We start from the raw sequence: 21,716 nt of genomic DNA on the forward strand, positions 1-21,716 counted from the left end.
GAATGCCGTTCGCTAATTGGGGCGGTTTGACAAGCGTCAATGTTGTTTACTTTTTGCATTGAACAAAAGAAAATTTTACGCGCCAGAAAATATCGTTCACGCCGAACAAGGAAACAAAACGTCAACGCGTTTTTAACATCACATTCTGACGTTTAGCTGCTTTTTAATTGGGTTTCGCCCCAATTAGCGAACCCCCAACTAAAAAGCGCCCCAACTAGAAAAACCCCAATTAGCGAACGTTCACTGTACATCATTCGCCGAGCGGACACTCACATGAAACCAGTGGTAAACATTTAGCCAATACGCCTTGGTAAAAATACCACTCTACGTGAATACCCCGTGAATATGGTGAGTTATGTCGCTTACTAACAGTTTGAATATGTTTTTAAAATGCAAGTTGTTCCTAAAATGCTTTCAGTATTTTTTCTTGTGGATGGATGTCACATAAGACGAACCCCCCTCTCTTCCCCTGTCACAAACTGTCACAAAACTCTGACCCCCTCCCCCCTCAAACCGTGGACGTAATTCTTGAACGGCCCCTAAGTAAGCGTTGAAGTATTGTAAAAAAGCTGTCTCAGCATAACATTATTATTACCTGGGACATTATTACCAGCATTACCAGAGTCCATTATATATAGAGTTGCGCAAAGAGTGAAGCCAAATCTACCTATTGAACTGTCAAACCGTCTACCTATCGAGCAAAGTATACAAAAGTTTCATCGTTCCCTGAAAGAAAATCGAATATCAATTCTTCATTTTAGGACCCAATTGAAATGTATTGGATTTGTTCTAGAAACAGCTTCATAACACAAAAATGCACCACCCAATAAAGTAGCAACAAGAAACTAACGTGTTTGCACTCTGTGGGTGACTTAACCAGGAGACTGAAGAGAAGGCTAATACGCCTACCCACCATTCATTCAATATGGCGTACAATGTTTTTGTTTTTAATTCGTTTAATTCATGATAACAAAACTTCGGAAGTATCTATGAGCTATTTTCCGACTTAAAGAAGCCATACAAACACAAAAGGCTCGATGTGCTAAATGACGTTTGAGCCATTTTTTATTTGAACGATGTTCAAACGAACGGGGTTCAAATTAAAAAGTGTTCAGATTAAAAACGGTCATATTACCTGGGGTCCACGGTACTTTATAGACCTGATCTTATCTACTAGAAAGGGTTGAACAAAAATGAAAGTTGCCAACATAATAACAAGAGCATCATTCAGAACAAGTGTAACAAGATCCTCTTTGCGCAACTTTAGAATCAGCAACTTTGATTATTACTACTTCCAACTCGAAAATCTGGAACAATATTATCATTTCGGCACATTTCAAAAAGCGCTAAACTGTTTTTGTAAATAAGAGCTTCTCACGTTGCTGATGGGCTAATTTGAGCCCACCCACGCAATCCAACGCCACTGATGGAAGCAGCGAATCCTCTTCTTTCATTCAACAGCGCAGGGCTGCGTGGGTGGGCATAAATTATCAGAAAAGCTCTAATGTTTACAAAAGCAGTTTTGCCCTTTTGAAATGTTGGTGCCGATTTTATTAAGACTTCTTAGAGCATCATTATCGGTCGCGAGCATTTCAATCACCCGCGCAGCGCTTTCATAGCGTTTCGTCACTCGTTTCCGTATCGGTCACTATTTTCGGCTCTCAATTTAGTTGCTGTATTCCGTACCGGTGACGTTTGACAGTTGACAGTTCCTCAAATAGCAGCGCTCTTATCGCGCTACCAAATTTGGTCACCTGTCAGTCACGCTTCTGTTATATAGCAGCGCGTTTAGTAGCGACCGGTAAAGTGTCATGTTATGATACTGCGCTGCCAAACGGCTTAAACTCACCACCGGTAATCTTGCTCTTAGTCATCGTTGCTTGCTCAAATGACATACAAACAAATCATTTTTCATATTTTCAAAGTATGCAAGATTAAATCGTTACACGGCGAGGATACGGAGTATAGAGAGTGGAATATATAGATGAGAGAAGATAAATCCTCTGTCTCCAAACAAACTGTCAAACGTGTCTGCAAACGAGCATGACGTCACGATTTCAATGGAAACGTTAAGGGCTGTGACGTCATATGCACGTGTGCACGGGCAAAAAAATCGACTCAGCTATGCTTTCGCTCATCTATAGATTCTACTATAGATAGTAGAATCTATAGATGAGCGAAAGCATGGCTGAGTCGATTTTTTTACCCGTGCACACGAGCATATGACGTCACAGCCCTTAACGTTTCCATTGAAATCGTGACGTCATGCTCGTTTGGAGACACGTTTGACAGTTCGTTTGGAGACAGAGGATTTATCTTTGCTCATCTATATATTCCACTATCTATAGATTCTACTATCTATAATACGGAGGTCTCTTGAAAACGAAAATGCCTCTGTTTCGGTCATCTTTCACATGCATGATAATCAGGGAATCAATATTCGAGCAACGCCTAACAATATACTCTTTGTCATCAACAGAGTTTGTTACTGACAAACGCACCTAGCGACAAACCTTTATTAGAACCCGAACACAATATGACAAGAATAATTTGCCTTGCATGCTCTGATATTTCCGAAAATACGCTGCTAATTTTGTAATCATTGTTCGATTCTCGAATATTTCCATAAAAGCAGAAACTATGACAGAATAAAACCGAAATTTTCACTAGAAATAATGCAAAATAACGGGATGAAAAGTTAGCAACAAGATTGTCTTCTTTTTTGTTGCTGACAAAATTTTTCGGATCTTTGTCATTATTATCTCCGACAAAAACAAAGCTTTGTCGTTGGTTCTCTTTTGTCGTTTGTTTCGCACGCGCATTCCAAAAAAATTGATTCCCTGATGATAATCATTGTCTACGCGACGCTTTTCAAATGTTAAACGAGACTTTTGCCAGCGGATAATGAGAGCAAAACAAAAACATGAATGTTTTTGACAGCAGTGATGTTGTCGATGTGTCGGTTGTTGTTCTTCAGATGTATATGTAGTTGTGTTGTGTGATGTTTTCATTTTTCTGTTCTCCACACACAGTCCCGTTGCATCGGAATCATCGCTGTGTTCGTTTTCACGAGTCATGCAACCTTGTCGAGTGTACTTTGTTCGTTGGTTGAGGTTGAGTTGATTGAGAGGGCATTATTTTTCGCCAGATCGCAACTCGGGTTCGTCGCGTTTCGCTCTACGTTGGTGGTGAAAATTGTAAATTTATCGTGAAAAACTGTGTTTTCCGTGGTCGATTCGTGTGAAAAAGTGATTGTCCGTGCGTGGAGCAAAGTTTTGTGGTGTTTTCCAAGCGGAATTTATTGGCTAAGTAGGTGTTTATTGCGTTTCAAAAATTAAAATTTGTTTCCTTGTTACTCACTTCCATCTTTAATTCGATGACGACGGTGTTTTCATGGCTACTGTGACTGTGTTGCAAGAGATTATTCTTCATTTTTATTTATTGAATTTAGTTTTCCAAACAAATTGCTTTCAATACCTTTTTTTGCAAAATGAAAAAAATAATCAATAAAATTGTTTGCATTGTTCCACCCGTTTTCTATTGCATATAAATTGTTATCCTCCAAACGTCAGGAAAATGCTGTGGTTGGCAAAAGCGAAACTGGAAAATAGTGCATAATAAGTACACCTAACTATCTATCAGCAAACATTTTTCTTGATGCCGTGCAAAACCGTAAAAGTTATCAGTGCGTGAAGAACATTAAGGGGCAAAGGCATCAGCAAACCAGCAGCGAACAAGTACCGGAGGTAGGTACTCGACCATAACAGGGCTGGTAGTGTAGGGCACCTATTTTATCATCCATCACCTGGCTAGAGTAAAGTCAGCAGTGATTCACATCGTTCGAGCCTGTCAGTTGAAATATGAATCTGAAACATTAATTTTCCCAGCAGCTGTTCTAGATTCATTTTTTATACCAGTCAACTACTGCCAAAAATATGCAACTGGTATGTATAACGCTCCGTTCTATTTTCTGCAGATTTGAATCACGAATGAATCACGAGACAAATATTTTTCAATTGTTTTGGTGTATGAATGCGTCATTTTATCTACGAATCAATCCACTTTGCAATTACGGTGCCTTTCTTGGCAGCAACATAATTATTTAATTTAATTGGAAATTTGAAAAATACAAATGAAACACTGCTGGGGAAATCAGCGAGGTTGTTGTATTTTGCTCCAGATTCAAACTAGAATAGTGGTCGAAAATTTGGAATGAAACTGGATCACTATTGATTTCACTCTTAAGTGGTTAATACTGGCACAAGCTTGAAACCCAATGATATCAATGTTATTTAGCCAATAATGAAACGCAGTCGCCCTTGGGACATTTTGTTGATTGATATTATTTGTCAAATGACATCCCGAATAGAATTATATTATTCAACTATTTTTCTAGTTATCGTTTTTTAATCATAGAGAATTGTAATTTAATTTTTAACGGAATCATAAAAAATATTTTACGATAATTATACCATGAACAATTTTTATGATTGCATTTATAATAAATCCATTTTGGACGATACACTGAATGGGTCGTTAAGTATCGTTACCATTCAAAAAGGTGAATTTTTCCATATATTTTCGACAAGCAATTTTACCAGAAATCATTAGTTTATCATCATTTTTCATCATGAGATGATACGGATTATAATTGTATTCAACAACGAAGATCAATAGAATGATTTTTGTTAATACAAATAAAAGATTCCATGATTAATCCAAATTGAAAGGTGTTCAATAAACATTTAATTGTACGATAGCAGTATCACAATATGTATAATTCTATTTTACAAACTACGATACATGATATGATAGTTCAAGGACACTATGATTCCTGCTACGATTGATATAGCATTTATTCTCAGTTCATGGTACAATAAATGAGCACAAAACAAGTTTTAAACATATTTTATTCAACATCTTTTATAGAAAATAGTTTTTCTAATCTATTCAAAAAGAACAACGAATTTTCTTTGAAACTCTGTTATCATGAATATCACTATGGGTAATGTCTCAATTTCAATGTTTTTTTTTCATTTTCTCCACAAGTATTTGGTAGGTAAAATTAAAAAAAGCTTTCAAACGATTTTTGTATGATGCAGACGCTTTGTCCATGTCCAGAGGATATGCTGCTCTCTCATCAGTTATTTTTCGCATGTTTCGAAGGGGCTGCACGTTCCTAGAAAATAAGTCAAATAAAACAATGAATGACTGCAATATTAATTTGTTGTCCTGGACAGCTATGCCCTGACTTCTTGATAACAACAAACAATATGATTATCACCTGAACTAAAACAATTGCAAAACATTTGAATCTCGTGATTCATCTTCAAAACGCGTGGCCTCAAACAATTTGAATCACTATACTAATTCAACTCTAATATTGGGTGAATGGCGACCCATATCAATAAGTACCTATATTCAGCCTATATTGATTGACCTATCCCAACAAAAAAATTTATTATCTAAATCACTTCTTCTTCTTCTTCATATTGGCATTACATCCCCACACTGGGACAGAGCCGCCTCGCAGCTTAGTGTTCATTAAGCACTTCCACAGTTATTAACTGCGAGGTTTCTAAGCCAAGTTACCATTTTTGCATTCGTATATCATGAGGCTAACACGATGATACTTTTATGCCCTAAATCACTGTGTGTGTACAAAAATTTGAAACAATTTGCTGCATTAAATCAATTAATGCAATAAAATGAGTGCAAATAAATGTAAATTGATGGAAATAATGGAATCTATCCCCCTAAAATGGTATTTTGAACTCGCTAAAATGTTTTTCTCAATAATTATCTGGGATTTTGCTCTTTATTTAAATTGGGAATAATCTGGGTTTTGCTTTTAACTTTAATAATAGTTTGAGGCACTAAAAGATGTTTTTTTAAACTTGCATTAAATGAATAAATTACTCGATTACGCAATAAAGTTTTTGACGAGAAAGGTCGATTGAAAGAGCATTGCGGTAGGTTCTGACGCCATACGGAAAAACTTGATAGTTTGTGCTGAGGGGATTAATGTATCCATAATGGTATGGCCAGTTGCAACATTGTTCAATTATTGGATGGATTGTAGGTCATTTACATACATTAAAGAAAGCACATCATAGATTATTCTCACCTTTTGAAGCATTTCTGTGGTTCGCAGTTGAATCTCCCAATTTGAGGTGTATATCGTGCTCCTTCTAGAAAATAAACCATTAATATAATCAGTTTTTTTATTTCCTATAATTAGGTTTCCACTTACATGCATTTTCATCCTTTTTGGCAAATAAACTTTTTACTCTTTCAATTAACATTGCCACCGACTTTTAGAGAAAAGTTTAAATGGCGGTTGGCCCAAACACTGTTGTCGAAAGCATTGTCACTAATACACTGAAAAAGAAAACACTTAACTTTTGGGTTGGGAAATAGCTATCGAAATCATTTACGATAAGATACGTTTACAATAAAATTATAGCAGGTAATCCTTACTACAGCATGTATGATACGTTAAACATTTTTAATGATTGGGTCGTTATTTTTGTTAATCTTATAAATGTACATGTATCATACAGTATATGATGATTATAAGGCGAATGGAAAACTAATAATACCAACTATTCGGCGTACAATTTATTTCTATTCGGGATTTCCTCGAGAGGACGTTAGTCAAAGGGACATTTGGACGGGATTCAGCCAAATCACACCAAGTGTCAACGAAAATTTATCCATTTTTCTACTCAGACTTTCGTTTAGCAAATCTAATAGTTCGCAAATCGTATCGGATATCCCTCAACCCCAAGATTGAGGATATCTTACTTAATTGTTATGCTTATTTCTCTGGCTTCATAATACCTTAGCAAGAAGAAACAATTAAATTGAAGTTACATGTGTAAAAAATAACTAATTCCCCACATGAAAAATCTCACTGTCCGGATCGGGGATTAGCTGCCGGATATCCAAATTGATCTTACATCACAATTGTAAATTCCAAGAGGAAGTCTGAATCTGTTCCATCAACAGAAGAATGAAGAATTCCTACTATCCTGGACCGGACGGCATTCCAACCGTAATATTTCGTTTCTGCGTAAGAGCTCTTACACAACCCTTGTGCCACATTTTCAACCCTTCATTCGCTGAAGGAAAATTGCCATACGTATGGAAACAATCGCTAATGATGCCGGTGTACAAAACGGGTGACCGTCGCAACGTTAAAAATTATCGAGGGATAACTAACCTTTCAGCTGCTTCTAAATTATTTGGAATCATAGTGAGTGGCGTGATTCTCGAGGGCACTCGAAATTACATTTCCTTTGACCAGCATGGATGTATGCCCAGTAGATCAGTTTCTACTAACTTGATGGAATTTACATCGACGTGCATAACACAGATCGAGGATAAAGCGCAGATCGATGTCGTCTACACGGACCTGAAAGCTGCCTTTGATAAAATTGACCACCGTATACTTCTTTGTAAATTATCTCGACTTGGATTCTCCGTACAACTACTGTCCTGGTTGAATTCGTACCTAACTGGCAGAGCATTGCGTGTGAAAATTGGCTCCTGTCTTTCGACGACTTTTTCTAATACGTCTGGGGTCCCGCAAGGTAGCAATCTCGGCCCTCTCTTGTTCGCATTGTTCTTCAACGACGTGACGTTGCTACTGCGAGGTGGTTGTAAGCTTGTATATGCAGATGACTTGAAGCTGTATTTTATTGTACGTTCAATTGAAGACTGTGAACGCCTCCAAGCGCTGCTCAATGTATTCATTGTGTGGTGCAGCAATAACAAGCTGATTGTTAGTGTCCCTAAATGCGTGGTGATAACGTTCCATCGCATTGCATCACCAATTGTTTTCGACTATTGCGTTAACGGAGTATCGCTGACCAGGGTACAACAAGTAAAGGACTTAGGTGTTATGCTAGATGCTTGTTGTCGTTCGACGAACATTGCTCGGCGGTTATCTCTAAAGCCACTCATCAGTTGGGTTTTATCGCCAAGATAGCTAACGACTTCACAGACCCATAACTTCCGGAGGAATTCCCGGAGGAACTTCCGGAGGAATTCCCGGAGGAACTTCCGGAGGAATTCCCGGAGGAACTTCCGGAGGAATTCCCGGAGGAACTTCCGGAGGAATTCGGAGGAACTTCCGGAGGAATTCGGAGGAACTTCGGAGGAATTCGGAGGAACTTCCGGAGGAATTCGGAGGAACTTCCGGAGGAATTCGGAGGAACTTCGGAGGAATTCCCGGAGGAACTTCGGAGGAATTCGGAGGAACTTCCGGAGGAATTCGGAGGAACTTCCGGAGGAATTCCCGGAGGAACTTCGGAAGAATTCGGAGGAACTTCCGGAGGAATTCGGAGGAACTTCCGGAGGAATTCTGGAGGAACTTCCTGAGGAATTCCCGGAGGAACTTCCGGAGGAATTCCCGGAGGAACTTCCGGAGGAATTCCCGGAGGAACTTCGGAGGAATTCGGAGGAACTTCGGAGGAATTCGGAGGAACTTCCGGAGGAATTCGGAGGAACTTCGGAGGAACTTCCGGAGGAACTTCGGAGAAATTCGGAGGAACTTCCGGAGGAATTCCCGGAGGAACTTCGGAGGAATTCCCGGAGGAATTCGGAGGAACTTCCGGAGGAATTCGAAGGAACTTCCGGAGGAATTCCCGGAGGAACTTCCGGAGGAACTTCGGAGGAATTCCCGGAGGAACTTCCGGAGGAATTCCCGGAGGAACTTCCGGAGGAATTCCTGGAGGAACTTCGGAGGAATTCCCGGAGGAACTTCGGAGGAATTCCCGGAGGAACTTCGGAGGAATTCGGAGGAACTTCGGAGGAATTCGGAGGAATTCCCGGAGGAACTTCGGAGGAATTCGGAGGAACTTCGGAGGAATTCCCGGAGGAACTTCGGAGGAATTCGGAGGAACTTCCGGAGGAATTCCCGGAGGAACTTCGGAGGAATTCGGAGGAACTTCCGGAGGAATTCCTGGAGGAACTTCCGGAGGAATTCGGAGGAACTTCGGAGGAATTCGGAGGAACTTCGGAGGAATTCCCGGAGGAACTTCCGGAGGAATTCGGAGGAACTTCGGAGGAATTCCCGGAGGAACTTCGGAGGAATTTGGAGGAACTTCGGAGGAATTCGGAGGAACTTCCGGAGGAATTCGGAGGAACTTCGGAGGAATTCCCGGAGGAACTTCGGAGGAATTCGGAGGAACTTCGGAGGAATTCGGAGGAACTTCCGGAGGAATTCCCGGAGGAACTTCCGGAGGAATTCCCGGAGGAACTTCCGGAGGAATTCGGAGGAACTTCCGGAGGAATTCGGAGGAACTTCGGAGGAACTTCCGGAGGAACTTCGGAGGAACTTCCGGAGGAACTTCCGGAGGAATTCGGAGGAACTTCGGAGGAATTCGGAGGAACTTCCGGAGGAATTCCCGGAGGAACTTCCGGAGGAATTCCCGGAGGAACTTCGGAGGAATTCCCGGAGGAACTTCGGAGGAATTCGGAGGAACTTCCGGAGGAATTCGGAGGAACTTCGGAGGAATTCCGGAGGAACTTCGGAGGAATTCGGAGGAACTTCGGAGGAATTCGGAGGAACTTCCGGAGGAATTCCCGGAGGAACTTCCGGAGGAATTCGGAGGAACTTCGGAGGAATTCGGAGGAACTTCGGAGGAATTCGGAGGAACTTCGGAGGAATTCCGGAGGAACTTCCGGAGGAATTCGGAGGAACTTCCGGAGGAATTCCCGGAGGAACTTCCGGAGGAATTCCCGGAGGAACTTCGGAGGAATTCGGAGGAACTTCCGGAGGAATTCCCGGAGGAACTTCCGGAGGAACTTCGGAGGAACTTCCGGAGGAATTCCCGAAGGAACTTCGGAGGAATTCGAAGGAACTTCCGGAGGAATTCGAAGGAACTTCCGGAGGAATTCAGAAGGAACTTCGGAGGAATTCGAAGGAACTTCGGAGGAATTCGAAGGAACTTCCGGAGGAATTCCCGAAGGAACTTCCGGAGGAATTCCCGAAGGAACTTCCGGAGGAATTCCCGAAGGAACTTCCGGAGGAATTCCCGAAGGAACTTCCGGAGGAATTCCCGAAGGAACTTCCGAAGGAAATCCCGAAGGAACTTCCAAAGGAATTCCTGGAGGAACTTCCAAAGGAATTCCTGGAGGAACTTCCGAAGGAATTCCTGGAAGAACTTTCCTAAGGAATTCCTGGAGGAACTTCCTTTGGAATTCCTGGAAGAACTTCTTTAGGAATTCCTGGAAGAACTTCCTTAGGAATTCCAGGAGGAACTTCCGAAGGAATTTGTCTTATTTGTCTTATTTGGTTTATTTGTCTTATTTGTATTATTTGTTTGATTTGTCTTATTTGTCTTATTTATTTTCAATTGTTTATCTCATCTCATTTCTATATCGGGACTGATTTGCGATTTGGGCGTAACTTATTTTGTAAACAAACATTGGAAAGCAAATTCCTGCTAAAGCAAGCATTTTCTGAGAAAACCACCGTATGTATACGACAGAATAGGCTTTCCTCTATCAGATAAAGGAATTAGTTTTCGAGTAAAATGCTTGCATTCTACGGAATCGATAAAACAATGTTTGTTTACAAAATAAGTTACGCCCAAATCGCAAATCAGTCCCGATATTTGATTTCAATTTATATATTTGGTATCCTCTTGTTCACAAATAGGAATACGCTTTTTTCTAGTGTCACGCTAGATACAAAGTTGACGGACTTTCTATCGCTCTCATCGCTCCTTTCCTGCCGTGCGCCACAAGACAATATGCTGTTGGCTGCTCTCCCGAAATGGTAACTTTTGTATGAAATTTAAAAAACTTGGTTGAAGTAAAAAGAGCTTCCTGCTAAATTTATTGCGGAAATTGTTTATTGTTGGAAAAATTCAAAACTTTTGTCAGTTGGGTTTTGCGAAATTCGGTTCCTTTGTGCTTCAAATCATCGGAGAGAGGTACTGAGAAGCGCAAATTTCAGTTCTACAATAGTTCAGGAATTAGAGCTTAATTCAAATTTGGGAAATAGTAGGTCCATGAAATTTTGTAGGAACATTCCTTGATAAATTTCAAAGAGATTGTCAGTTGGGATAAGCGAAATTCGTTTCCAATTCCGAGTTATAGACATTTTAGTACGAAAATAGCGCTCTACCGCGAGAGAGCTTTCCTCAGACCTTAATCTGCCCAAGAGCAACTACAACCAACTGGCGCCTGCTTCCTATCCATCTACGATCTACTGCGAAGCGTCGCACACTACCTGATATTCCAACAACTTTTGGATTTCCGTACACCTCCAAGGCTGTCGCGTACCACGAATCTGCTACAACCTAGATTCCACAGAATGTCATTTGGATATCACTAGCCGGTTACAGCGTGCCTCCGAATGTTCACGCAGGTGGAGAACTTGTTGGAGTTTGGTAAGGCGTCTAGTAGATTTTCGAACAAGTTGTACAATTCAGTGTTAATTTAGTATTGTAGTAATTGTAATTTAAAATTTAATTCATTAGGACGCTGGGTCAGGTGAATATTTTTTTTAACAAATAAACATCAGGCAAAACATGATCGTCTTTTTTTTAATTCTTTATTAAGGTGTTTTTTTAATTCTAGATTAAGTTCAACACCGTACATGATCGTCATTGAAACATGACTAATATTGATTATCTTCACATAATCGAAATGCATAACAAAATGGGTCGTATGAATAAAAAGTAATAAGTTCGATTTTACAACAAACAACTGATTCGATATGAATAAAAGAAGAGTTTACTACTGATTTCTTGTAGTCTGCTCAAGACGTTGCTACTCATGTTTTAAATGCAGATTATTCATCAGATTCGAAACGAATCGTCTTTGTTTTTGAAAATAGAAGTCCAATTCAAGGAAAACAAATAAAACATACAAGTCTTTTGTCGATCAGCTGCAAAAAAAATGAAATCATCATCGACATCATGGGGTCTATTTTGTTTAAGTTCGAATGTAGCATATGCCATAAGTTCGATTTTTTATTCATATCAAACATGTAGTTTTCTCTGTGGACTTTATTTTTGCGATGATTTTTGCTACCCAATTTTGAGCTATTTTTTCAATCTTAAATTTTGAAAAAAGCTTGTTCTTCTTCTTCTTATATGACTCTACATTCCAACTGGAACTTGGCCTAGTTTTTCAACTTAGTATTCTATTAGCATTTCGTCACTTATTAATTGAAAGCTTTTCTATGCCCGCCATTGCATGAGTATGTATCTTGTGTAGCAAGTACAATGGACACATTATGCCCAGGGAGTCGAGAATATTTCCAACCCGAAAACATCCTAGACCGGACCGAGAATCGAATTTGCCATCTCCGGATTGGCAATCCTACGCCTTTGCTCGCAAGGCTACTGGAGACCCCGAAGAAAGCTTATACCATGAGAATAAGTATGATATTCCATGCAGGTAAACAACTTTTAAATAGCGATGATGGAAGAATTTCTGCCAATGTCGTTTCGAGAAGTGTCCGGTATTGCGAGGTGTTCGGCGCTGGGGGATCTCCCCATGCATTAATAAAAAATTAAAAAATCTTCCAGGAATGTCATAATATTGTTTTGGGAAGTCCCGAAGAACATCTAGCGGAGATTCATAAAATTTCGGTGTGACGCCAACAACGCTGCCGTTACCAAGCAAATCTATGACAAATGCCGCCGCCGATGATTTTCCGAGCGGCTAACACCCTTACACCTTATACGAATATTTTCTTAAGGTTTTCGGGATTCTTTTTGCGTTTAGTAATTGTATAATGTGCATTTTTTACACACCAACTAAATATTATTAGGCGAGAACTTATTTGGTATATCAAACAATAAAATAATAAAAACAGTTTCTGGACGGCGCCATATCAATCCTCAAAAATTTTCAATAGTTTTCAGAAAAGATAAAAAGCACTAAACAACCCAAACCAAAATTAATAGGAACTTCCCTGCAGATTGTTAACTCGTAATTGCCAATAACTTAAAAAAAAACATCTCGGTCAATGTTCCATTGGTACATCGTTTCCTGATGAAGAACAGTAGTAATAATAACTAATATTAATCACAGTCAAACTCGACTATAACTACCCGAAAAAGGTAAGCAAGTCGCTACCAGCCCTGTTTTCAAAAATGACAAGAGCGGTGAAAACTCCAGCCAACCGAACGCACATCAAGCAGCAAGTAGGTATTTAGTAGCGAGCGAGGCCACTCAGTGCCATCAAACGCGAACGGAGTGCAAAAATGAAGAACCAATGAAAACGATTCAAGATGATTGCCTGCCCGATGCGAAACAAAAACAATCCATCGAAATCGCGCATTCACAACACAGCCAGAACCTACCTATACCCGTTTTTCGCCAGTGCCAGTGCTCCACTAATGAGCTGTTGAGCAAGAAGAAGCGAAAAGGAAGATTTTAATAAACATTCGACCTTATAAAGTGCATTTTTTCGCTACTGAAACATACACTACGATAGTGTTAAATAAGTTTCTAGGGGTTTTCAGGTTCGTGGCATGTGAATTCAGTGGTCGGCGAATAACAGTAAAAGCACTGGATACGCGGTCAACTACGAGACGCCGAAATAGCGTGGAATCCCAACTTCAATTCACAATTTTACTGTATTCGTATTGATGTTTATGAACCATGCAAATAAAAAGTTGATTCTCACCATGCGTCTCCATAATAATCAAATCATGATGGTTAAAGTTGAGGGGGTTAAACGCAAAAACAAAAACTCAGTTTTGAGAAAAATGGGTGTGAAGTTTTTCAACATTTTTTCGTTCCATACAAATCGTATGGAAGTTCAAAACATTACTTATTTCCTGTGAATTTTCAATTTTTTTACAAGTAATGTACAAACTATATCCACCACCGGAAACATTCAAAACCGGGCCGAAAATCGAGCTGGCCATCTCTGGATTTGCAATCCTACGTCTTTGGTCATGAACTTTTCATCTGTTGAAAAGTGGAGATCTAAACATATCAAAAATGAAAAACAATTTGTTCCGAATTTTATAAAATTAAAATAAATTTAAATAAATTAGGAATTCAACAATCGTGTTAAAAAAAATGATGTGCTCCATAAAAGTGCACATTGAGAACCCCAGCTGTGGGGTTGTTTCCCCTGACAAGCGTATCTCTTCTTTCTAGATGGTCGTTCACCAAAGCAAACCCGATCGAAATCCATACACATGCGAACGCGAGCTCAACTCACGATGGCTCCACCGCCATGTAGCGGTCAGTCAGTATCAGCAGTAGTGAATCGGTCGGTTCGATTGACCATCAGTTGAGTGTGGTTGTTGGGGCAGCGAGGGTGTTCCATTTCGAAGCCGCGCGACTCTGACGCGCCAGATGGGCTGATGTTCGCGTTCGTCGTTGTCTGTCGTCCACACGGTTTGTTGTTTTGTTTTGAAATGGTGGTGGTTTCGTGGCGCTTGCTGCAATTTCAATACGATGGCGTTCCTGGAATAACGCCATTCAAGTCGGTGATGGTTTTGTGTATTACTAAAATACTAAATGCATGGGAAATTCCGTTGCTTCGCTCCGCTGTGTGGCAATTGAAGTAGATGAGATCGACATAAATTTGATTAGGGGAACAGAAAAAAATCAAACGTTAGAAAACTAATAAGCCAATCAAAGCAAGTTTTGAAGGTTTCACAATTTCGAAAAAAAAATTACTTCTATGACCATCATCACTTTGAAAGTGAAATTTTATGAAACAATCATTATTGTCCTCTGATTTTTGTTTAGAATTCCATTAACCTTTCCGTCCCCAACGTCTGTTTTTAAGGGCTTTCAAAAATCTAAACTGCTGTAAAAATCGCATTTCTTGACCGATTCTTTCGCAACAAGTTGCATTCCATCCGGATGGATCCCAATTTTTGATTTATACTGGTTTCGAGGCTATCCACAGTACGGTTCCAGAATTATTCCAGATTCCGTTGGGGTCAGTTGTCAAAACAGTTGTCAAAACAGGTCGTGCGACACCTCAAACTTCATGATTTCACAAAGCAATGATGCGAATGATATTTTTGGGGTTCCTGGCCCACTCGGACTCAATCTGGCCACATCGGTCACAATCCGGGGACCTACGGAATGGCCATTTTCTAAATTGATTCAAAATAGGTCGTGCGACACCTCAAACTTCTTGATTTTACAAAGCAATGATGAGAATGATATTTTTAGGGTTCTTGGCCCACTCGGATCCATTCCGGCCACAACCCAGAAGACCTACGGAATGGCCAATTTTCTAAATTGATTCAAAGTAGGTCGTGCGACACCTCAAACTTCATGATTTTACAAAGCAATGATGGGAATGTTATTTTTAGGGTTCCTGGCCCACTTGGATTCAATCCGGCCACATCGGTCCCAATCCGGGGACCAACGGAATGACCATTTTCTAAATTGATTCAAAATAGGTCGTGCGACACCTCAAACCTCTTGATTTTACAAAGCAATGATGGGAATGATGTTTCTGGGATTCCTGGCCCACTCGGATTCAATCCGGCCACATCGGTCACAATCCGGGGACCAACGGAATGGCCATTTTCTAAATTGATTCAAATAGGTCGTGCGACACCTCAAACTTCATGGTTTTTCAAAGCAATGATGCGAATGATGGCACAACCTCACACAATCCTACTTCATTGAGCGCCGTTGCTGATGAAGCAAGTGTGTAGGAGCCGGACAATACTAAATACTCATCCTACTTGGTTGACATGATGTGTACAAAAATACATTTGAGAGAGTTAGTTCTGAAAATGTATTGCGAGAGATCGGCTGGTACCTGGTGCTGGGAATTTGGTTTCATCAGTACCCGCTAAGCTGCGGTGGACGACGGAGGTCCTTCGTAGCTTAGTAGGGAAAGCACCTGTCATGCGAACTGGGGTCGTGGGATCAAACCCCACCGAAGGGCGGTTACCCTCCAATACCTTTTCCGAACTAAATCTATCACATGTTGTACATATGCATAATCAAGTTTCAGACATAGTAATTAATTTCCACTCCGGGTGGCTTAATACCCGGCATATAGGCAATTAACTTTGAATGTACTGATCTCGAGTGGCGATCTCTCTTCGCTTGTGTGGTCGTGTTGGGATCTGACGACCAAACTGGCACAACCTCACACAATCCTACTTCATTGAGCGCCGTTGCTGATGAAGCAAGTGTGTAGGAGCCGGACAATACTAAATCCTCATCCTACTTGGTTGACATAATGTGTCCAATAATACATTTGAGAGAGTTAGTTCTGAAAATGTATTGCGAGAGATCGGCTGGTACCTGGTGCTGGGAATTTGGTTTCATCAGTACCCGCTAAGCTGCGGTGGACGACGGAGGTCCTTCGTAGCTTAGTAGGGAAAGCACCTGTCATGCGAACTGGGGTCGTGGGATCAAACCCCACCGAAGGGGCGGTTACCCTCCAATACCTTTTCCGAACTAAATCTATCACATGTTGTACATATGCATAATCAAGTTTCAGACATAGTAATTAATTTCCACTCCGGGTGGCTTAATACCCGGCATATAGGCAATTAACTTTGAATGTACTGATGCGAATGATATTTTTATGGTTCCTGGCCCACTCGGATCCATTCCGGCCACAATCCGGAGCACCTACGGAATTGCCATTTTCTAAATTGATTCAAAATAGGTCGTGCGAAACCTCAAACTTCATGATTTTACAAAGCAATGATGGGAATGATATTTTTAGGGTTCCTGGCCCACTCGGATTCAATCCGGCCACATCGGTCCCAATCCGGGGACCAACGGAATGACCATTTTCTAAATTGATTCAAAATAGGTCGTGCGACACCTCAAACTTCTTGATTTTACAAAGCAATGATGGGAATGATGTTTCTGGGATTCCTGGCCCACTCGGATTCAATCCGGCCACATCGGTCACAATCCGGGGACCAACGGAATGGCCATTTTCTAAATTGATTCAAATAGGTCGTGCGACACCTCAAACTTCATGGTTTTTCAAAGCAATGATGCGAATGATATTTTTATGGTTCCTGGCCCACTCGGATCCATTCCGGCCACAATCCGGAGGACCTACGGAATGGCCATTTTCTAAATTGATTCAAAATAGGTCGTGCGAAACCTCAAACTTCATGATTTTACAAAGCAATGATGGGAATGATATTTTTAGGGTTCCTGGCCCACTCGGATTCAATCCGGCCACATCGGTCCCAATCCGGGGACCAACGGAATGGCAATTTTCTAAATTGATTCAAAATAGTTCGTGCGACACCTCAAACTTCTTGATTTTACAAAGCAATGATGAGAATGATATTTTTAGGGTTCTTGGCCCACTCGGTTCCATTCCAGCCACAACCCGAAGGACCTACGGAATGGCCAATTTTCTAAATTGATTCAAAATAGGTCGTGCGACACCTCAAACTTCATGATTTCACAAAGCAATGATGGGAATGATGTTTCTGGGATTCCTGGCCCACTCGGATTCAATCCGGCCACATCGGTCACAATCCGGGGACCAACGGAATGGCCATTTTCTAAATTGATTCAAAATAGGTCGTGCGACACCTCAAACTTCATGATTTCACAAAGCAATGATGGGAATGATACAAGGGCTTAGCCAGAGTGGGCAGGTTGAGGCAAAACAACTCGAAAAGTTTCGGGCGCAAGAATTCTCCTTGAAATCCTTCTAGAAGCTCCCCTGGGAACTTCTGAATTCCTCCGGAAAGTAATCCACAAGTTCCTCTGAAAATCGTTCGAAAATCTTTCTCATGTAATTGTAATTTCTCCTTATCTAGAAACCCCTCACTAAATTAGTTTTTTAGGAAATTCATGAGGAAATTCCTTGAAAATTTATTTTCTTCTCCATTTTTTTCTTCTAGACATTTCTTTGGCTATTCTTCCAGATAAATCTCCTGCATTTATATACATTCAGGAGTTCCTCCAAGAATACAAACGGAATTTCCTCCAAACTTCGGCTAGAAGTTTCTTCAGAAATTTATGACGGAAATCCTCCGATTTCGCTCCACAATTTCACTTGTAAATCTATAAGAAATTCCTTCGGAAATTCTTCTAGGAACTTCTCCGGGCATTCCTCCAGAATTATTTTTATTTATTCAGACTAAGGCTGAAGTGGCCTGTGCGGTATATAAGAGTCTTCTCCATTCGGCTCGGTCCATGGCTACACGTCGCCAATCACGCAGTCTACGGAGGGTCCGCAAGTCATCTTCCACCTGATCGATCCACCTTGCCCGCTGCGCACCTCGCCTTCTTGTGCCCGTCGGATCGTTGTCGAGAACCATTTTCTGCGGGTTATTGTCCGACATTCTGGCTACGTGCCCTGCCCACCGCAGTCGTCCGATTTTCGCGGTGTGAACGATGGATGGTTCTCCCAACAGCTGATGCAACTCGTGGTTCATTCGCCTCCTCCACGTACCGTCCGCCATCTGCACTCCTCCATAGATGGTACGCAGCACTTTCCTTTCGAAAACTCTGAGTGCGCGTTGGTCCTTCACGAGCATCGTCCAGGTCTCGTGTCCGTAGAGGACTACCGGTCCAATGAGCGTTTTGTAGATTGTCAGTTTGGTACGGCGGCGAACTCTATTCGATCGGAGCGTCTTGCGGAGTCCAAAGTATGTACGATTTCCAGCCACTAAGCGTCTCCGAATTTCTCTGCTTATATCATTTTCGGCAGTCACCAGTGAGCCCAAGTACACAAATTCTTCTACCACCTCGATTTCGTCACCACCGATGCTAACTCGCGGTGGGTGGCTCACATTGTCTTCTCTTGAACCTCTTCCTATCATGTACTTCGTCTTCGACGTGTTGATGACTAGTCCGATCCGCTTGGCTTCCCTCTTCAGTCTGACGTAGACTTCCTCCATCTTGTCAAAGTTACGTGCCATAATATCTATGTCGTCGGCGAAGCCAAATAGCTGAACGGACTAATTGAAAATTGTACCACTCCTCCAGGAACTCTTTCTTTAATTCCTCCAGGATAACTTTCAGGAGTTTTTCCGGTAATACCTCCATAAATTTAATAGTGAAATCCTCTAGGATTTCATTCTGGAATTCTTTCCGCTATTACTTCAGAATATCCTTCAAGAATTGATCTAAAAATTTCTTTAGAAATTTATCCAGGAATTCGTCCATATATTTCCTCGGAAATTCTTCCAGGTATTTTCCCGGGAATTGCTTCAGGTACTTCTCCAGGAATTCCTTCAGGAATTTCTCCCGAAATTTTTCCGCGGAATTGTCCTGGAATGTTTTCCGGACTTCACTAGAAATTTACTCCAGAATTTTATTCGGATATTAATTTGAGAGTTTCTCCGAGATATCTTCCAAGAATTCAGATATTTATCTAGAAATTCCTTCATGAACTTCTCCAAGAATTAGTTCAAGACTTCCTGGTGAGAATTCTTCCGGAAGTGCTTGTGGAAGTTCCTCCGGGAGCTCCTCCAGGAGTTTTTCCAAGAGTTCCTCCGGGAATCCCTCCAAGAATTTCACAGAGAAATCCAGGAGGATATATGGCAGGAATTCGGGAAATGGGATTTGGGATTTGGGAAATGGGATTTCGGAAGTTCCTCTAGAAATTCAACTCCGGGTATTCCAGGAGTTCAGTGCGTGATTTCTCTTGTTTCGGACAGCAGAAAGATCGCGCGATCGGCCGAAGTATTGTGTTCTGCATTGCGCGGACGGTAATAAAAATCAGTTCAGTGCGTGATTGCTCGTGTTTCAGGTTCTCCAGTAATCAGAGCGATCGGACGGTCGTCGAAATTTTGTTCTGCTTTGTGCGAGTGAATAGCAGAACAATCGCGCGATCGGCCGAAATATTGTGTTCTGCATTGCGCGGCCGGTAATAAGAGTAGCCATCGAACAAGTAAGTGCAGTGCGTGTTTTAGTCGTTGGGAATGAAATAAAATATCTATCTTGTGTCCGGTGGCTCACTCCCGGCATATCGCGCGCGGTCGAAAAAAGCGCGTTCTTCAATAGTTTGCTGTAGCAATCGAGCATGTGAGTACAGAGTGCTGCGCTTCCGTGCGGTCGTCCAAAACGCGAATCTCCTCAGTTTTCATATGCCACCGGGCGTGCATGTTTTAACTTTTAACTCGAATCAGTGTTATTTCCCATCCCATAGATCGTATCGCTTACAAAAGTGAATCCAGATAAATTATCCTTTGCAACTAAAATGATATCCTATCCCAAGACAATCGTGGAGATGCAGAGGTATACTCGGTCTCTAGTAGCAACGAGAGTCGGACTAACAATCGTGGCCGTAAGGACGTGGCCGGCGCCGTTATTGACTTTAAATATTTGAGCTCCCGAAACGTGTACATTGAGAATGGGTAGCTAATCCCTCTTTTGAGAACTTTTCCAGGGAGGAGCTCCTGGAATTCTTACGGAAGTTCATTTGGGAGTTCATCCAAGAGTTTTTACGAGAGTTACTCTAGAAATTCTTCCTGTAGTTCTTTAGGAAATTCCTCCAGAAGTTCCACCGGAAGTTCCTCCGAAAAATCCTCTGATAATTTCTCCGGAAATTCCTCCAGGAGTTCCTCCGGAAATACTCCAGGAGTTCCTTCTTAGAGGAACACTCGGGGAAACTGCCGTAGAAACTTCCGAAGGAATGCTCATAGAAACTGCCGGTGGATCTCCCGGAGGAATTCTCGTAGTAACTGCCGAAAGAGCTCCCGTGAGAGCTCCCGGAGGAATTTCAGGAGGAACTCCTAGCAAAATTCCTAGAGGAACTCCCAGAGAAACTATTGGAAGAACTTTGGGAGGAATTTCCAGCTAAATTTCTGAAGAAGGACTAAATGATTTCCTGAAAAAAGCCTGCATGATTTCCTTGAAGAGCTACTGGTGGAACTTCCGGAGGAATTCTTGAAATAACTTCCGAAGGAATTTCTGAAAAAAACTCCCGGTAGAATTTTCAAATGAACCCCGGAGGAACTGCCAGTGAAACTACCAGAAGAATGCTCGATAAAATTCTTGGATATTTCATCTTATACACAAATCTCGTCTAGCTGAAACCTTTCTAGGGGTATGTAGCTGAGCTGGATCATCATCATCATCGGAGGACCTCCCGGAGATTACCTTCAGGAGCTCCCAGAGAAATTCTCGGTGGAGCTTCTGGAGGATTTTCTATATAAATTCCTGGAGAAGCCTAAATGAATTCCAGAAAGAAAGGTTGAATGAATTCCCGAAGGAAATTCTGGAGAAATTCCCGGAAGAGGAACCCCCGTAGGATCTGCCGATAGAACTACCGGAATAATTCTCGGAGAAAATCCTGCAGGAACTCTTTGAGGAACTGCCGGTGGAATTCCCGGAGGAATTCCAGGAGGAATTTTCAGAAAAACTCCTGAAGGATGTTCCAGTAGAAATCTTGAAGTTTCCACCGGAATTCTTTGGGAATTAATCTAGGAATTCCTCCGAAAATTCCATTGTTGATTTCATTTACGGTATAATTTCTGTATAAATTTTCGGTGGAATTCCTGGGTCCCTGGATTGTGACCGATGTGGTCGGATTGAATCCGAGTGGGCCAGAAACCCTGAAAATATCATTTGTATCATTGCTTTGTGAAATCATGAAGTTTGAGGTGTCGCACAACCTATTTTGAATCAATTTAGAAAATGGCCATTCCGTAGGTCATCCGGATTTTTGCCGGAATGGATCCGAGTGGGCCAGAAACCCTAAAAATATCATTCCCATCATTGCTTTGTATAATCATGAAGTTTGAGGTGTCACACGACCA

General features: G+C 41.4%; 1 protein-coding gene and 1 long non-coding RNA gene across 8 annotated transcripts in view; one reads left to right on the forward strand and one right to left on the reverse strand.

Annotated features, from left to right (window-relative positions):
- The first annotated feature begins 3,088 nt into the window (after positions 1-3,088).
- Positions 3,089-21,716, forward strand: part of LOC134220025 (myotubularin-related protein 3) — a 136,446-nt gene continuing 117,818 nt past the window's right edge. For 2 of the 7 annotated variants that reach the window (XM_062698964.1, XM_062698967.1), the window contains exons 1-2: positions 3,093-3,309; positions 3,573-3,746. The gene's annotated coding sequence lies outside the window, so the exon portion shown is untranslated. Of the gene's footprint in view, positions 3,314-3,572; positions 3,747-14,253; positions 14,383-21,716 lie in introns of those variants that run through there. The other 5 variants (XM_062698957.1, XM_062698955.1, XM_062698963.1 and 2 more) reach the window with 5 other exon arrangements.
- Positions 5,010-6,376, reverse strand: LOC134221189 (uncharacterized). Its single transcript, XR_009982248.1, has 3 exons — positions 6,254-6,376; positions 6,128-6,191; positions 5,010-5,179 (listed from the first exon to the last, which is right to left on the reverse strand). It is a non-coding gene; the product is annotated as an uncharacterized LOC134221189 (long non-coding RNA).

Source organism: Armigeres subalbatus, chromosome 3 (assembly GCF_024139115.2).
Source record: "Armigeres subalbatus isolate Guangzhou_Male chromosome 3, GZ_Asu_2, whole genome shotgun sequence".
In the NCBI taxonomy this organism is placed as follows: domain Eukaryota; kingdom Metazoa; phylum Arthropoda; class Insecta; order Diptera; family Culicidae; genus Armigeres; species Armigeres subalbatus.